This window comes from Limulus polyphemus, unplaced genomic scaffold, assembly GCF_000517525.1.
Source record: "Limulus polyphemus unplaced genomic scaffold, Limulus_polyphemus-2.1.2 Scaffold1097, whole genome shotgun sequence".
NCBI classification, from domain to species: Eukaryota; Metazoa; Arthropoda; class Merostomata; order Xiphosura; family Limulidae; genus Limulus; species Limulus polyphemus.
Window position 1 is genome coordinate 249,621 of NW_013666707.1, and position 4,826 is coordinate 254,446.

General features: G+C 30.4%; 1 long non-coding RNA gene across 5 annotated transcripts in view; it reads left to right on the plus strand.

The window, feature by feature from the left end:
* Nucleotides 1-342: 342 nt before the first annotated feature.
* LOC111086437 overlaps nucleotides 343-4,826 on the plus strand; it is a 12,002-nt gene continuing 7,518 nt past the window's right edge. For 3 of the 5 annotated variants that reach the window (XR_002611155.1, XR_002611157.1, XR_002611158.1), the window contains exons 1-2: nucleotides 343-708; nucleotides 4,638-4,708. This is a non-coding gene — a long non-coding RNA (uncharacterized LOC111086437). Of the gene's footprint in view, nucleotides 741-4,637; nucleotides 4,709-4,826 lie in introns of all 5 variants that reach the window. The other 2 variants (XR_002611156.1, XR_002611159.1) reach the window with 1 other exon arrangement.

Here is a 4,826-nt window from a genome sequence, read left to right on the forward strand (position 1 = left end):
AAGTTTTTCTTCATTACCCATTTAAGCCGTCTCCAGCCATTATTAGTCTCAAAGTGGGTTCCTCGTCATCGAATGAGGGGTCTCTGAATCTCGCAGCTGGTGCGCGGGTGTTTTATAGTAGTAGCACTAAAGTAAAGGTAGATTAACAATATCAAAAAAGAAAAGACAAGTTATCTTATCTACTACTAATAATATAATAATAATCAAAATAATTAAAAATAATTCAGTCATTACAAATCCAACCGTTAAATTAATTTACAACAATGTTACCACGTGCGAGTTTAAAATTATAGGAGGCAAAATCTAGACATTTTTCTATTGATGCAGTGAATTAACTGCGCATGTATGTGTTTAAGATGAAAACGGGTATTGTGTCATTTTTCAAATCAATGTAAATATTTGGTTGGGCTTAATTAGTTACTTCAACTGTAAATTATAAAACATCAGAAAGCCATATTTGTATGTGATAGTTAAGGGAAGCCAATTTTTTAAAGTGTGTCTCTTTTGCAGATTAAAAAAATATCAGAAAAACATACGTTATAGTTGAATTATGGCTCTAAAAGTAAAAGTTATAAAATTTCGCACTTGAACTGTTGGACTTGAAAGTTGAACTGAAGTCGGTCAAAACGAAAATCGAAATACGAATCGCAAAATCATAAAAAAACAACAACAACAACAAAAAAAAACCCAGTCTTTCTCTAGTCTTAGGTAACTCAAATATTGTTGTTTGTTTAACAACGGTAAGTATTAAATTGTATAAATAGTACGTAGCCTTATAATTTTTGTGATATTTCGGTTACCGTTTTACAGTTTGTAATAGTACTAGTAGTTGTAATAGTTAAATTAAAATGAAAACAGTGCAATTAAAAAAATCATCAGAGCATTGAAATGAATTAACTTTTACATAAACACATTGAAATATTTTTTTTAACAAAGAAACTTCATGGAGTTCTTATGCAATGAGAAGCTTCAAAGACCATTTTAGAAATGTTTTTTAAACAAAGAAATTGCATGGAGTTCTTAATGAGAAGCTTCAAAGACACCATTTTATTTATTTATTTTTATTAAAATCTTAAGTAATACTAATAATAGTAGTAGTTTTAAAATTCTTTTTAATTTTAACAAGGTAGGCCTAATGAGAACTGAAAGAATTGTGATAAAGGATAACTTGCTTATGAAACTTAATTTCACTAAAAATCATCATGGCACAATTAACATGCAATGACTGCTGTGATTTAGAACTGTGGTGCCCACTATTGGGTGGTGAAGAATTTATGTACTAGTACTGAAGTAATGGTGCAGTCTAAATTAATTTATTTAGTCACTTACTAGTATCACTTAGTTTTGTTTTTTGCATTTTTGCGATATTCTTGATTGCTAAGATTTTGAAATCATAAATGTATTTTACAATTACAGTATACTGAAGCTCCTTTAGGCTTTAGTCAACTGCAAAATGAAAGTATGTCAGTTTCCAAAAACAGGCTAAAACATTTTGTTTTAATTTCCAAAGTCAAACACTTGAACTTATGCCAGCTCTCATTTTTCTCTCAGTAGCCAACACAGCAAGAGTAACTACAGCTTGAAAAGGAGGGCAGAGTTAATGGTTTTGTGATTGATCAATTAGAGCTCGAACTTTGGTAGATGTGACAAAAGTTTATAAAGCTATTACTAGAGTACTATGAAAGGAATGATGGTATAAACGTCTGTGATTCTTGTGTGTAATAATGGTTATTATTATTATACGTATAATCAGCTCTTGAGGTTATCTAACAGTAGCACCTAACACTAACAATAAATTTCAAGCAGTGAATGGCACTATTAAACCATAGGAATATTCAGAAAATATATTATCCATAGTTCCATTTTTAAGACTAGTGTACTTAACTGATAGTTCACCATTTTTTTACTTTTAAGGTATGTTAAACACCCTTTTGACAAAGTTTGGTTTAAACTGAACTTGAACTTTTAGTTATTGCTACAGCCATTTTGGGAAAGTTTAAAATATTTCAAACAAATTTGTTTACATGATAAAGAGCTTGCTATTTTGTCTATGCCTAACATTGTATGTGTATCATACTGTATTTTAATGATTGAATAATCCTGTAAGTTATTGTGGATAAAAACATTAGTTAATTATCATTAATATTTTTCTTAGGTGTTATAAGGTTATTTCTTCCCCAGATATATTTTTGAAAATGTGCAGTTTTTCATTAAAGTATTGCATTTAAACAACACTCCACGATTTAGGGAAACAAACTCTTGGTCATTTGAAGAGCTTTTAAAACATTCAGTGCACGTTAGGCCTACCTTTAAGTAGATGTAGGTGTCTTTACCGGGTTTTTTGTCAGCTTCAGCTGGCCATGTGGCCTCGCACATAAAACGTTTAGGACAACAATGGACCTTTTGGCCCATCTAGGCTATAGTGTCACTAAATTTAAAATACTAAAACACTCGGGAACCAGCCCTTATCATTCAAATCTTCCATTAAACTTCCTTACATTAACTGCATCCACCACAATTAGAGGCAACACATTCTAAAGGCCAACCACACTGTTCAAAAAATGAAAATAACTCCTACCCTGCAAAAATTTATAATTGTGTCCCCTAGTCCTACCATTCACACCATTAAGTATGAAAAAAAGATGATGCATCAACACTGTCAATAACCTTAACATTCTTAAACACCTCAATTAGATCCCCTCTAACTTTTCTTTTTTCAAGAGCAAACAAGTTCAGAGATCTTAACCTGACCTCATATGACAACCTTTCCATTCTAGTTGCCCTAATTTGAATCCTTTCCAACAATTCAATGTCCTCTCTCTAGATTTGTTTTTAATATTTTTGTAGATACAACCTAAAATCCTTTTTGCTCTGCCATTAGCAACAGCACGTTGCTTGGATGGTTTAGGAGTCTGATCAACCAGAACATCAAGATCTTTTTCTTCTGTAACATTGTTAAGGTTATTCTATCAAAATTATATCCATGACTCAAATTGTGATATTACCTTGCATTTATTATAATTAAATCCCATCTGCCATACATTCACCTAACTTACCAAATAACCCAAATCCTTCTGTATAGCAGTAACATCTTCCTCATAGCCAGCAACTTGAATTACATCAGCATACTTAAATAATCTATTGACCATAAACAAGATTATGACACTTAGGATATACAATATTGTTTATTAACAAAAAGGGGACATAGATAAATGTTTCGAAATTCTATCAGATTCCATCTTCAGTATCTATAGCAAAATAAAATGAATTTACACAAGTCTTTGGACATTGTTAAAGTACAATTGCTAAATAAAATGATAATTAAACAAATAAAACACAAAACAGTAATCATGGGGAGAAACTACGGCAAGACAACACTACAACAAAAAAAAGTAAAATCAGTAATACGAACGTCTTGTTTATTATCAAACTTTGTTTTCCTTCGAACACATCAATTGCTAATCTATTGACCATTTCTTTATCTATGTCATTGATATAAATCAAAAAGAGCAAAGGTCCTAACAATGAGCCCTGAGGAACCCCACCATGACATTAAACCAGTTTGACTGAATTCCATCTAGCCAATTTTTATCCAATGAGTCAATCTATCCTCCACTCTAAAGAGATAACTTTTAACAAACCTTTTATATGGCATGTTTTCAAATTATTTCAGAAAATCCAGATAAACCAAATCAACATCTATACCCTCATCTGCATAAGCAGTAACATCTTTAAAGAATGTCAAAATCTGAGTAAAGGAAGATTTTCCCCCTAGTGAAACCATGTTTACTATCCAACAAAACTTTGGTAAATGACCTTGCAAAGCATCTTTTATCAGTCTTTCACAAACCCTACTCACCACTGATGTAACACTATAATAATGTAAGCCTATAATTACAGAAATAATTTTTATCACCTACCTTTCTAAAGGAGGCATTTTAAGCTCTTGGTTTACATTATGGAGTACAAGATACTTTTTGTAGATGGAAAACAGTGAAGTATTGAATTATTACTATCTGACACAAGAAGAGGTGTTTATGGTAAAACTTAATAAATATTCATATTTGGTGCTATTAAAGTATAGTTAAGTAATTGTAGTTAAAACTGTAGTTAAAAGTTAACAAAACATATGAAACTCAATGTGATATAACAACTTCCAATTGTTGAAGCATTGGAAAAATCATTTCAGAAGAAATGCTTTTGATGGTATGGTAGATTTACAGGTTAGGTTCTTGGTTGGTTAAATTATTAAAATTATCAAAACAGATCCAGGGCTTGAATTTTGGACACTTCATATAATTTTAAAATGCTACACTTAATTACAAATTATTTTTTCACCTACAAATATTACAGAAGTTAACAATGTATACCATTGAAACATCTTCCATGTAATAAATTTGTTTATTTACATATCATTTGTTCACAATGTAAAAAAACATACCATGTATTATTGTAGGCGGCAAATTGTTGAATCAGTTAATGTTATATTTGAAGGATTTCATTAGACTACGAGATCAGTTCGTCTTAGTTTTTATTGAGTGAAAGATAATTAATTAATCAGCATATCAAAGTAACAAAATGTAAGCTTAGAACTTAGTAGTACAAAGATTGTTTAGAATATGCTATTTATTACACAGGACAACATTGTGTGAACTATGGATCCAGTTACAAGCATGCTCATGTTGAAATACAGCAGCCCTCAAGCTTGGTACATGTTATCATTGATCATAAGTATTTTGTTTATTTATCTAAATTAAAATTACTAATGTTTCTAACTTGTACATTTTTAGTTAATTTTATAATAATAATAAAAAAAAAATATATAT